The sequence below is a fragment of the Podarcis pityusensis genome, assembly GCF_964106645.2.
Source record: "Podarcis pityusensis genome assembly, chromosome: 12".
NCBI classification, from domain to species: Eukaryota; Metazoa; Chordata; class Lepidosauria; order Squamata; family Lacertidae; genus Podarcis; species Podarcis pityusensis.
Window position 1 is genome coordinate 48,785,686 of NC_138037.1, and position 13,969 is coordinate 48,799,654.

The window sequence follows — 13,969 nt, forward strand, 5'->3', positions numbered from 1 at the left end:
TTCTGATTCGATACATGATATCCAATCACAGAACATTTCAGGATTTGGTGCTCTGCCATTGGCCCTTAAACTCTTGAGTCATGATTCGCAGCTTGGAAGTTTAGACAGCCAATCACGTTGGGAGTGGGCGTGGCCCAGGCCAAATGCAGTTGCTTTACCCCTGTTGTCCAGTTATGTAGTTCAATAAAGGTTCTTGCTGTTATCACTGTGTCTTGCCCCGTGGGAAACCCACCTACACTTCAAAAGGTAAATGTGAACAAGCCCTTTTACACACATAATTCTGCTTGCTGAGTGGTACCAAACACAACAGATCCAAGCAAGTGTTTTCTCACTGTATAATTTAATGGCTAGGCCGCACGACCATCAGATCAAGGTCAGGTCTGGCAGACAGAACAGATTATATTAATTTATCCTGCATGCATTGAGCTACGGCCATTGCACTGGAAGTCCCCATTTCCATCTCCTTCACACAAATTATTTCTCTTGCTCAGCTGGCGAACTGCACCCTCTTAGACTGCCTCTCTCATTGAAGCACCCTAGAGCCAATCATACAGGGAGGCTTCTCTTATTTCCACATCACATGCTGTAAGCATGGAGGCATGAATTACAAAGGGTTCAATTGATGGAAAAGGAAGGAAATTATTTTTGCCCTTATTGCCTAGCGGGCTTTCTATCTGCAAAACACAGCAAAAAAACGATCCCGTGACACAAAGGCTCGACTCATAGCAAGGGACTGGCTTGAGCACACCCCTGTACGAGTCAAGATGAGCCATTGTTGCTACTTGTGCTGTTATTAGCACTTGCCATCTGTGGAACACTTAAAAGTTTTAGAGATGATGGAAGAGAGAGAGAGAGAGAGAGAGAGAGAGAGAGAGAGAGAGAGAGAGAGAAGCCGCTCTCAGCTGACTTGCAGTGTAATAGACATGACACAAAATGGGATGGAGACGAAGGAGAAGGAACAGCAAAGCAAGCAAACTCAGATGTCTATTCTCCAAAGCCCTCTTTGCGAAATTATTTATTTCATTTATGAATCAGTTCCCATGAAGCGATTTGCAACATGACAACATATAAAAACACTTAAAACAATTGCACAGGGGGAAAAAACACTTTAAAGCAACAACAGCATACATGAAAAAATCAATTCAGGTCCAAGACAGATACCAATAAAGGGATAAAGGTTTCAGAAGGCCTGTTGCAAGAGGAATATCTTTAGCAGACACTGAAAACACAATAGAGAAGTTGCCTGTCTGCTAGGCAGTGGGAGGGAGTTCCAAAGGGTAGGTCTGATTCTGACATGGTGCGGAATGGACCTCCTGATTGGATGGTATGTGTAGAGTGCCCTCTCATGCATAACACAGTGATTGGTTGGGGATGTAGGGGATGTGGCCAATGGAGTTCGCCTTGCAAAAAGGACATGATGACGCGGATTTACCCTCCAACTAACGGAGGAGGAAGGGTCGCGGGTGGCGCTGTGGGTTAAACTACAGAGCCTAGGACTTGCCGATCAGAAGGTCAGCGGTTCGAATCCCTGCGACGGGGTGAGCTCCCGCTGCTCGGTCCCTGCTCCTGCCAACCTAGCTGTTTGAAAGCACATCAAAGTGCAAGTAGATCAATAGGTAAACGGTGTTTCCGTGCGCTGCTCTGGTTTGCCAGAAGCGGCTTAGTCATGGTGGCCACATGACCCGGACGCTGTACGCTGGCTCCCTCGGCCAATAAAGCGAGATGAGCGCCGCAACCCCAGAGTCGGCCATGACTGGACATAATGGTCAGGGGCCCCTTTACCTTTACCTAATGGAGCAGGGAATGTCGTGAGTCTTCTGTGTTTACTGAACTCAGATGCTGAACTCCTGAAGGCTACAGTTAAACTGTCGCTCTTATGATGGCCACCTTGACTGGAGAGAGTTCTGGGAGGAGAGGTGCCAAACGGCAACTGGACTCTCAGGCGATGGGGTGGGCCCCACTTTCTCCCTTTTCTGCAACCAGGTCGAATGATGCAGATGGTGATGGGAGGAGTCAAATGGCAGTAGATGTGAGAAGAGGACCCACACACTGAGATGCAACACCCAAGGTTTGAATTAAACAAGTGGTGTGTGGGTGTGGGTGTGTTGAACCATATTTTTTACTTTTAAAGCCACCTTCTTTACCATGCCAAAACATGGCTGGGAAGAGGGCAGCTCTACTCTACAGAATACTTGTGGGACCAGGCGTTGGGCTCCCCATGCCCCAGCCCATATAAATAAGAGACCAATAAGACTGGTTTGGGGTCAAAACAGGCCACAGCTTTATTGAATACAGATGAAAGAGGTTTGGCTTGGGCGTAAAGGTAAAGGTAAAGGGACCCCTGATAGTTAAGTCCAGTCGCAAACAACTCTGGGGTGGCGGCATTCATCTCGCTTTACAGGCTGAGGGAGCTGGCGTTTGCCCGCTCCGCAGAGTTTTTCCAGGTCGTGTGACCAGCATGACTAAGCCGCTTCTGGCACAATGGAACACCAACACAAGAGCAGCACATGGAAACACTGTTCCCACCAGAGAGGTACCTATTAATCTACTTGCACTTTTTTCTTTTTTGCGTGCTTTCGAACTGCTATGTTGGCAGGAGCAGGGACCGAGCAACGGGAGCTCACCCTGTCGCGGGGATTAGAACCACCAACCTTCTGATCGGCAAGCCCAAGGCTCGGTGGTTTAGACCACAGCACCACCCACGTTCTTTGGCTTGGGGATGGGGCAATCTAAATACTTCTGTCCCGCCCGCCGGAAGTGACACCTGGATCCCTTTAATGGGATACCCCAGCATTTGGAGGAGCAGGCAGAGACTACAACAACAACAACAACAACAATAAATTTATTATTTATACCCCGCCCATCCGGCTGGGTTTCCCCAGCCACTCTGGGCATCTTCCAACAAAACACTAAAATACAATAACCTATTAAACTGACTTCAGATGTCTTCTAAAAGTTTGGTAGTTATTTTTCTCTTTGACATCTAGTGGGAGGGCGTTCCACAGGGTGGGCGCCACTACCGAGAAGGCCCTCTGCCTGGTTCCCTGTAACTTGGCTTCTCGCAGTGAGGGAACCGCCGGAAGGCCCTCAGCGCTGGACCTCAGTGTCCGGGCAGAACGATGGAGGTGGAGACGCTCCTTCAGGTATTCTGGACCAAGGCCGTTTAGGGCTTTAAAGGTCAGCACCAACACTTTGAATTGTGCTCGGAAATGTACTGGGAGCCAGTGTAGGTCTTTCAAGACAAGTGTTATATGGTCTCGGCGGCCACTCCCAGTCACCAGTCTAGCTGCCGCATTCTGGATTAGTTGTAGTTTCCGGGTCACCTTCGAAGGTAGCCCCACATAGAGCGCATTGCAGTAGTCCAAGCGACAGATAACCAGAGCATGCACCACTCTGGCGAGACAGTCTGCAGGCAGATAGGGTTTCAGCCTGCGTACCAGATAGAGCTGATAAACAGCTGTTCTGGACACAACCTTCCCTGCATCCAAAACAAAGGATTGCCCCAATGCCCAACCAGTTGTGACGAGTGCTATGAGGTAGGCAAAACCTCTGGGTCAGTGCCAATTAGCCCGGTGGGCAAATTCCTATCTGGCCCCATAAAGAGCGGCGACCACCGTAGCCACAGCAAAGTCATTGACTATCAGCTTAAACAGAGGGTCGGTGGGCAGGGAAAATCTTGGCAAAGGAACAAACAGGTAGTGCCCCAGGTGTGGGCTGCTCAAATGGGGCGAGGGTCGCCTACATGCTCTGTCGGCTCCACCCCCTGGTCCCCAGCCTGCATCCCCATTCACCAAAGCAGGGTGCAAGCAAAAATATATAAAATAAAATAAAATTGGGAGGATGCTGAATGAGAAATGACAGTGCTCTAAATCTATCCATAGAACTTTGGGGTTTTTGTGTTGTTGTTTTTTGCCAGGAGCCAGATAGGCAGTTCATTAAATCCACACAATTTGTATGCTTTCATAACAACATAGTTACATGCCCAACACAAGAATCTATCAAATTCTGTTTATAAGGATTATTGATGTATCAGTTGACTATGCAGCCCCAGAGTCAAAACTCTGGCGGATTTTACACCAGTCTTTTAAAATAAAGAGATTCTGGGGAAGTAAGAAGACGCTTGGCTAATGTGAAAATAAATGCATGTCTTGAAAAGAGGTATAAAGAGATATTTTATTTGCAGCCATTTACCCTGTAAAGACATGAATTCTCAATCTTTGTTGCTGCATAGCATTACACTGGAAATAAAGTGCCTTGTGTGAATGAAAGTAATTGTTTTAAACCAAAATCTAAACTCTCATTTTAAGAAATAAGAGTGTTGCCTGAGAAACAAAGGCGACAACAGATACTGCATTTCACACACAGAGAGAGAGAGAGAGGGAGGGAGGGATTTGTTTATTATATTTTCTTCCTGGTCAAGTTCATTACCTCCACTGCAATGGGATTTCTCATTTGGATGGTCGTCAGCAAACCGGATAAATTAATCATTCTGTGCCCAGTATTGTCTTCTGAAGGAGAACACCAGCTTTCCAATCACACAGGGTAAGTTGAATAAATGCCCTGTAGGAACTGTGCAAAACCTGAACCTGGAACTAACATTTTTTTCCTGCCTAACTTCATGAAAAAGACCTACCTTTAGGGGCAATCACTCTCTATATATATTTTTAAAAAATGTTTACGGGTGTACCATTGTCTTGTTCTTAATTTGAAAGGGCTGTGTGAAACCAGCCAGGCCTCAAAACTGGCCTGGTCTTGAAGGATTTATTTATTTAATTTATATACCACTTCATACTCCAATACAAATCCCTGAGCGGTTTACAAATCCCAACAGAAAGGAATTAATGTAAGAGATACAAAATGAATTCCCCATTCAAAAGGAAAAAAATGCTGCTACTGGTTGTCGTCATTGCAATTCCACATTTTAAGTAACATAATGAGATAAATCTCTCTGAACAATGTGCATGAGTAAAACAACTAAAAACCAGAAATGCAGAACGTATTCAAAACATAAAAAATGCATTGATACATCAAAATGCAACGTAATCACAATATAGCATTTGAGAAACTTGTTGATATTGCAAAAATGAACATATAATGCAGTCACCAAAATCATTCACCTGCATTTACAGCACATGAGGAAAAGAATGTCATTCGAATGTGCTAAGCACCATGCATTACCTGCCCCGACCCCTTAAGAATAGCTGTCAACGTTTCCCATTTTTAAAGGGAAATTCCTTTATTCCGAATAGGATTCCTCACTAGAAAAGGGAAAATTTGACAGCTATGCTTAAATGGAGTGAGCTACGTACACAAGGAAAGAACGAAAAGGCGAATTTTCCTGCACCCCAATTTAAATGTTACAGCTTCCCCTGGGGTCTCATGGGTTCGCAAAGCCGGTCCCTGATACAGTCATACCTCGGGATGAATATGCTTCAGGTTAAGCATTTTCGGGTTGCACTCCGTGGCGACCCGGAAGTAACAGAACGCATTACTTCCGGGTTTCGCCACTCGCGCATGCGCAGATGCTCAAAATGACGTCCCGTGCATGTGCTGAAACAGCAAAGCGCGACCCATGCACGCGCAGTTGCATATTACATTCGCTTCAGGATGCGGACAGGGCTCCGGAACGGTTCCCGTTCGCATCCAGAGGTACCACTGTATTTGAACATTCCCGTGCTTACCCCATCCTTTGGCAGCAGGCCTACTGTGCAGTTTAAGGATAACTTGTTTGGCTCTCATCTATAAGGCGATAAGATACAGTGCCATAAATACAGTGTTTTCAGCATCGACGTTTACTGCCAGGCAACCTCTAGCCAGTATTTTATTATTTGTTCCAAAGCCAAGAAGAATGGGCTTCAGATCGTATCTTTGCTTGGTCTTATTGAACATTTCAACTCTGTGCCATCAGGAGATAAATATGATCTTCTATTATCTGAGATTTAGAATGGAAATATGGCCCCCTCTGTAACCTAATGCTTCTCCCACAGTATACCATGATCTCGCCCAGAAGTTCGTTTGAGAGAGCCAAGCTACACATTACACAGCAATTGTCTCTGCCCTTTTTTCAAGCACAACTTTGAAACTCTGTGGAAGGGGAAGCTCCTTTGGGGAAAATATCTGGAGCTGGGAAAATGCAGGCTGAGAAAGGGGCCTACCACTCCCAATCTCTTCCTTTAGAAACACCCTTTCCTGTTCAAAAAGGACACGCCATGTGTTTGCATACAACAGCATTCCCCAACCTGGTGCCCAGATGTTGTTGCATGTCATCTCTCAACATTTCAATCCCTTAGGAAACGGATTGGAAATAAAACTGCCAATATCCTAAGGCCATAATGCAAATCTACAGTGTGACCGCATACAGTTCTGGTTGCAGTGTTTGGGAGCTTTTCGTTTAGAGAAAATGCAAGTAAGAGGTGACTTGAGAGAAGGGAATAAAAGGGCATGTGGCTTGGAGAAAGCAGACAAAGATAAGTTTTCTCCCTCTCTCATAACACAAAGAATAGTGAACATCCAACAAAGATGAGTGTTGGAAGATTCAGGACAGATGATGATGATGATGATGATAACAATATCATTACCTGCTGCCTTGTGGGACATCTTCAGGAGAAGAAAAAGTTTCTACACAAATCCAGAGTGGAGTTGCTAAGATGATTGGATGACAACTTGTACACCTCCTTCGGGCAATTCCTGCAGTCAAGCTGGTGCCAAATGTATTGCTCTGCTTTCCTTTGGACCACATCAGAAAGGCCGAGGAGAAGAAAAAGAAGGAGGAAGAGGAGGAGAAGGAGGAGGAGGAGTTTGGACTTGATATCCCACCTTTCACTCCCCTTAAGGAGTCTCAAAGCGGCTAACAATCTCCTTTCCCTTCCTCCCCCACAACAAACACTCTGGGATGTGAGTGAGGCTGAGAGACTTCAGAGAAGTGTCCCTAGCCCAGCAGCTGCATGTGGAGGAGCGGGGAAGCGAACCTGGTTCAACAGATTACGAGTCTACCGCTCTTAACCACTGCACCACGCTGAAGGGGGGGGTCTTGTTGTCTAGCAAGCCCAGGACCTCCAAACACACTGCCCAGGATTGCACCCCAGAGAGGCCACTTTGGTGCTGCTAAAACAATGCAGGAGGCAGCCACTTCAGCCACAGCAGGTGCTGTGATTCTCCAGCGGTTTGACCGCCGGAGGCACACTCCATCGTCTCTCGAGACAGACGGATGCCAACAATAATAATAATAATATATTTATTTATTTATACTCCGCCTCCCCACCCCTCATGGGACTCGAGATAACAGAAAGTATTTCTGAATGCAGAGCATAGTTAAACTATGAAAAACTCACTTTCACAGGAACGGCTGCCAACTTTAAAAGAGAATTAGATACATTCACGGAGAATAGCATATTAACTGTATGTTTCTAAATACCAGTTTGCTGAGAATCAAGGAAGACGAGACTGCTCTTGTGCTTGGGTCCTACATGAAGGGTTGTTGTGAATATAAAGAGAGAAAGAGGAAACCAACCATTTGACCAACCCCCTTGAGGAGGAAGAGCAGAACAGGAATGGAATAAATGGGTTTATACCGAAGCTGTTTTAGGTGCACGCCTAAAAATGCAAAGAGTAAATATGAAAAATGCACCTGTAAACCTATGTATCGTCCAGGTGGCCTTATCAGGGAGGGAGCAGCAGTTGGTTGTACAGTGGTACCTTGGGTTAAGAACTTAATTCGTTCTGGAGGTCTGTTCTTAACCTGAAACTGTTCTTAACCTGAAGCACCACTTTAGCTAATGGGGCCTCCTGCTGCTGCCACGCTGCCGGAGCACGATTTCTGTTCTCATCCTGAAGCAAAGTTCTTAACCCGAGGTACTATTTTTGGGTTAGCTGAGTCTGTAACCTGAAGCATATTTAACCTGAAGCGTATGTAACCTGAGGTACCACTGTACCTGATTGCTGAACGCCCATTCCACAAGAAGCCTAAGATTGCCTCTGTGTCATGTGTGGAATAGCTCAAATGGTTCCAGTCATAACCCCGATAATTAATAATGCCTTTTATTCAAATTGAAGAAGAGAGGGGCGCATAAAGGTGAGAAGAGATTGTCTTGTTTTGGAAGAGGAGGACATTTCAAAAGCAAACTCCATGATTATCCAGGCATTAAATAACCTGGTATAATTTCTCTGTGTGCTCTGCTCTTTCTCTCCCGTTAATTCCTCCTGAAGTTTATAGCGATCGTTCATTTCTCTGGCAACATGAAACAGATGATAACAGAACTCCCCTTTTGTTTTGGGGTTTGCTTTGGCTCTCTATCTAGCCTTTGCTGGAAGACCAGGAAAAGTCAGGAGAGGGGAAAAACTGCTGTCTTCCCCCGTGGTGCTCAGTGCTAAAGTAGCAAGAGTGCTTGTGAACCCTGATCCTTCTCCCTATGTGCTTTAAAGGGGTAATTAAGTGGATTTATGCTCGCCAGGAAAAATTCAGAAAGTGCAGGGAGTTGGGTGTGTGTATGTGAAGAGAGAGCATATTGAAACAAGCACACTTATCTGCCTAATCCTGTTACTCATAATCTGGAAAGCACTGGATTTTGTGGATTGAGAAATGATTTGAGGAGGCTGGGAATGGGATTTGACTTTTTTGTTTGTTTGTTTGTTTCCTTGAGGTGCATTAAATGACTGAGATGTCCGCTACTGATTAGATGACCTTTCATGAGTAGAGTGCAACTCGGGTGCAAATTTACAGCTATCTTTTCATCTCACTTTGGAAAATAAGGAGACTGGTGTTAATTACAACCCATAGTATTCCCCTGGTGTCAGCTAGTTATGTTGATGATAGACTGCTATCTGCAGTTCATAGCTTGGGGGTAGTCCTGGATCCTTTGCTGTCGCTGGAGGCTCAGGTGGCCTCAGTGGCCTGGAGTGCCTTCCATCAGCTTTGGCTGGTGGCCCACGCTACGCCCCTATCTGGACAGGGATAGTCGAACTACTACTCTGTGCTCTGGTAACCTCAAGGTTAGATTACTGCAATGCGTTATACGTAGGGTTTGGAAACTTCAGCTAGTGCAGAATTCAATTTGAGCATATTACAGTCGTACCTCGGAAGTCGAACACAATCCATTCCCGAAGTCCATTCAACTTCCAAAACATTCGGATACCAAGGCACAGCTTCCAATTGGCTGCAGGAAGCTCCTGCAGCCAATCGGAAGCCACAACAGACGTCCGGGTTCCAAAGAACGTTCGCAAACCAGAACAATCACTTCTGGGTTCGGGAGCCAAAACGTTTGTCTCGCAAGGCGTTCGACTTCAGATGTATGACTGTACACCGATCCTGGTCCGACTGCACTGGCTACCAGTTAGTTTCTGGGCCCAATTCACAGTGCTGGTTTTGACCTATAAAGCCTTAAATGGCTCAGGACCGCAATAGCTCAAGGCCTGCCTCTTTCCATATGAACCTACCCGGACCCTGAGATCATCTTCTGAGGCCCTTCTCTGTGTGCCTCCTCCTCAAGAGGTCCAGAGGGTGGCAACACGAGAACGGGGCCTTCTCTGCAGTGACTCCCCATCTGTGGAATGCTCTCCCCAGTGAAGTTTGCCTGGCGCCTTCATTATACACCTTTAGGTGCCAGACAAAAACGTCCTTTTTAACCAGGCCTTTGGTTGATCCGATTTACATCCTATGCCCTTTTACCATATTTTTCGTCCTATAGGGCGCACCGGCCCATAGGACGCACCTCATTTGGGGGGGGGGGGTGAATAAAAAAAAATTATTCCCCCCCGCCGCGGCTGCCGCCCCAAGCCTTGCGCACACCTGCCCGAAGCACGGGGCACCCTCCGGAGGGCTCCGCTTGCTTCGGGCTGCAGGCTGCCGCCCCAAGCCTCGCGCGCCCGGTGGGACCTCCTGCCGGGCGCGCAAGGCTTGCGGACACTCGCCCGAAGCACGGGGCACCCTCCGGAGGGCTCCCCGTGCTTCAGGCGACAGGCTGCCGCCCCAAGCCTTGCGCGCCCGGTGGGACCTCCTGCCGGGGGCGCAAGGCTTGCGGACATTCGCTGGGGCTGCAGGCTGCTGCCCGCAAGCCTTGTGAGCCAGCGGTAACTCCCACCGGGCTTGCAAGGCTTGTGGATAGCTTCCTGAAGCCTGGAGAGCGAGAGGGGTCGGTGCGCACCGATGCCTCTCGCTCTCCAGGCTTCAGCGAAAGCCTGCATTCGCCCCATAGGACGCACACACATTTCCCCTTCATTTTTGGAGGGGAAAAAGTGCGTCCTATGGGGCGAAAAATACGGTAAAACATGTTTTTTGGGGGGAGCTATTGGGTTGTTGTTGTTTGTTTAATGTATTTTGTGGTTTTATATCTTTATTTTATTCTGTGAACTGCCCTGAGACCCCCAGGTATAGGGTGGTATATTAATAATAATAATAATAAATAATAATAATAATAATAATAATAATAATAACAACAACAACAACAACAACAACAACCACCTGCCCAGCTAGGTGGATGGGTCTAAGGCCTCTAGCTTTTGGGTCTCCAGCTTTGGAACTACAATTCCCATCATCCCTGACCACTAGTCCTGCTAGCTAGGGATGATGGGAGTTGTAATCCAAAAACAGTTGAGAACCTAGGTTTGGGAAACAAAGCATTATATTGAGGCAGACCTACCGGTCAGTCTAGCTCATATTGCATGCAATGGCTGGCAGTGATTCTTCAAGTTCTCATGTAGGAGTTTCTCCCAGCCCTACCTGAAGTGTCAGGGGTTGAACTAGAGACCTTCTGCAGGCAAGACAGATGATCTACCACTGAGCTATGGCAGCTTTGGGGCCTTTGTGCCCCTGTATTAATGGGCTAGGCTCAAACTTAAATGACCTTATAGAGAAATTCATGGAGGTTAAGTGTAGGGGCACCATTCATTAGGGGTAAAACTATCACTCCATAGACTGTCTTCTGGCAGGGAAGTACATTTTGCTATAACAGAGGAGGGAAGAAAAGGGATGCAGAGCAGTAACTTTTGGCACAATCTCCCCTTGCAGCTGCTCATTGGGAGAAACTGTAATACAGTAAAGAACTTGTACCTGAGTTTGCTTATTTCCTCCTCCCCTCCAATCCATGTTCCTTTCATGCCGCGACTTTTTAGATTCTAAACCTGAGAGCAGGAACTGTATTTTTTTTCCTATTTAAGGATCTGTAAACCAGCCTGGGGGGATGCGGGTGGCGTTGTGGTCTAAACCACAGAGCCTAGGGCTTGCCGATCAGAAGATCAGTGGTTCGAATCCCCACGACGGGGTGAGCTCCCGTTGCTTGGTCCCAGCTTCTGCCCACCTAGAAGTTCAAAAGCACGTCAAAATGCAAGTAGATAAATAGGTACTGCTCCGGCGGTAAGGTAAATGGCATTTCTGTGTGCTGCTCTGGTTCGCCAGAAACGGCTTAGTCATGCTGGCCACAAGACCCGGAAGCTGTACACCAGCTCCCTCAGCCAGTAAAGCGAGATGAGCGCCGCAACTCCAGAGTCGGCCGCGACTGGACCAAACGGTCAGGGGTCCCTTTACCTTTAAACCAACCTGGGAGTCTTCCTCTGTACCCATTGTTCCTATCAGTTTCCAAGCTGCAACTTTTTATTTTATTTTTTCAAAAGGTGGGTTTGTTGGGCAAAGATGGTGTTCTTTAATCCGATTTAAAAATGCAAATCTAAAGTTCTGGGACGCGCTTGGATCCTTCCTGCAAAATACGGAGTCTGGAGGCATTTTTCAAAGGACTAGGTGTGCTTCTGAAAGCGGAATAGCTCCTGCAATCAAGAGTTCACTGCAAATAATTGCGGTACCTTTTCTTCCTCTTGTTTCCAGCTGCAGTCAGAAAAATGCGGCTCAGAATTAGGGCACAAGAAAGGGCCTCCCCCCTTCCTTCTTCTATGTCCTCCTTCCCTCTCCTGAATTCTGCTGGGAGCCAGCTGCTCTTGCTCCATTAGGTTTAACACCTCCAAACCCAGCCCACGCTATCAGCACTCACATGTTCTCCCCTGTAATAATAGGGCTGGGGATTGGGGAAGAGAAGAAAGCAGGGCTGCTGAAACCTGGGAGCTCCTTCTCTCTCTCCCCCCCCCCCTTCCCACATAGTAACTGTTGTGAGAAGAAGTACTCACCACCTATCAGCCTGTGCAGGATGAAAGGAAACATCCCAGGTTCTTTATCACAGTGGAAAGGAGGGGACAGAGATGGTTTTCTAATGGTTTGATTTCACAGGCTTTTGTGCCGCTTAAGTACTATTCAACTTCTTCCAAATCTCCAGAGGGGGAGTTTCCATGTGGCCAGGCAGGTCTATTTTTATCAGCTCAGCCAGATCATACAAAAAAAAGGCCCTATCTGACCAGATATCTAGCTAAACCCTGGCAGAGATGCAAACAATAGGTTACTTCTTCCACTCCCAAGATTACACACAAAAATAAAATAATACGCGTTGCTTTCATCCCATACATTCAGAAGCAACCACTACACTTATCTCTTTCTTTCTCGACTTTCAGGGGCTATCGCGTCTTCTTAATAAGGATTTGCACCTGGGAATTGCAAGCATCAGCCGCAGATACAACTTCTTTCTGATAGTGAAGAAACAATTTCGGTTGCAGCTTAGGAACACGGGAAACTGCCTTGTATTCGGTCAAACCACCTGTCCATTCAGTTCAATACTGTCAACAGTGACAGGCATCGGCAGGAGTCTGGAGATATTGGAGACTGACGCCAGATACCGAGGTTTGATCAGGATGAGGAGGGGAAAGAGATGCTGAAGAAATCAATGTGGAAACCTTTCTGCGATCTACTGGCATAATCCTTGGATATGGGGTGGCCGTGTTCAGAGGAAAGCTCACCTCCCCATTAGCAAGCTTTCTCACTGAGAACCTTTGATTAGGTGCAAGGGTAATTATAGTGAATTAACTTGGTGGTGACATTTTGAAAATAATGTGCTATGGTGAGTTCTCACAGGATTCTTAGCGCTGGAGAAAGAAACTGGACTTTTCTCTCTCTCCCAGAAAAGCATATGTGCATTTAACAGTCTCAGCACAGAAAGGTTCATTGGAACCACACGAGAAGCAAATATTAAGCTACATGCCACTCAAATGCAAGGAGTTCAGATAAAAGCCAAATTAAGCCAATCAAACACAATTAAGATGCAGGAAAGAGAATTCCTCTTTGGAGTGGACATATCCTGCGACGCCAGATTTATTAGAGGATCTGGCGTGGGCTTGGCAAACCACACTGCCCAAAGGAAACAAAATCAACCACAACATCAAAGCCGTCAAACTGACCTGAACAACAATAAAAGACCCAGTCATAGGGAGGTGATGTGCATTGTTCCCAACATAGGAGCCTACTCCTAGGGGCCAAGGTCCCTTCACCCCCCCCCATTACATATTTGAGGGAACTGTCCTCGTCCCCCCAGTTGATGGGAATTGCCATTCAAATAGGGGGGGGGTGCCACATCTTGCAATCGATTATGGGGAGTGGGGCTTGTCTGGACCCTCCCAATATTTTATTTAAGTTGGCACCCCTGGCTCCCAATGAGCAGGAGGAAGTGACAGTTCCCTAAACCACTTCCTAATCAGGACTGTACTAGTATAAAACATTTTCCCCAGAAGAAGAAATCTTCCCGGGCAATGAAGGGCATATGAAATCCACACTGTGACTTTCCCAGTTGTTGGAAGCAAGTTGTTGCAAGCTTACTGTCTGCATGTGAAACATGGACCACTTATAAACATCATCTCCAACTCCTTGAAAGATTCTATCAATGGTGTCTCCATTGAATAAGCATTGTCCTAGAAATATATATAAAAAATAAATAAATTGTCCAGTAGCACCTTAGAGACCAACTAAGTTTGTTCTTGGTATGAGCTTTCGTGTGCATGCACACTTCTTCAGATACACACAATACACACATGCACACGAAAGCTCATATCAAGAACAAACTTAGTTGGTCTCTTAAGGTGCCACTGGACAATTTTTAAATTTTTT

The 13,969-nt window shown here is 46.5% G+C and overlaps 1 long non-coding RNA gene across 1 annotated transcript; it reads left to right on the forward strand.

Annotated features, from left to right (window-relative positions):
- Nucleotides 1–1,932: 1,932 nt before the first annotated feature.
- Nucleotides 1,933–13,061, forward strand: LOC308460089. The gene is made up of 2 exons (XR_013978470.1): nt 1,933–2,068; nt 12,487–13,061. It is a non-coding gene; the product is annotated as an uncharacterized lncRNA (long non-coding RNA).
- Nucleotides 13,062–13,969: the final 908 nt, after the last annotated feature.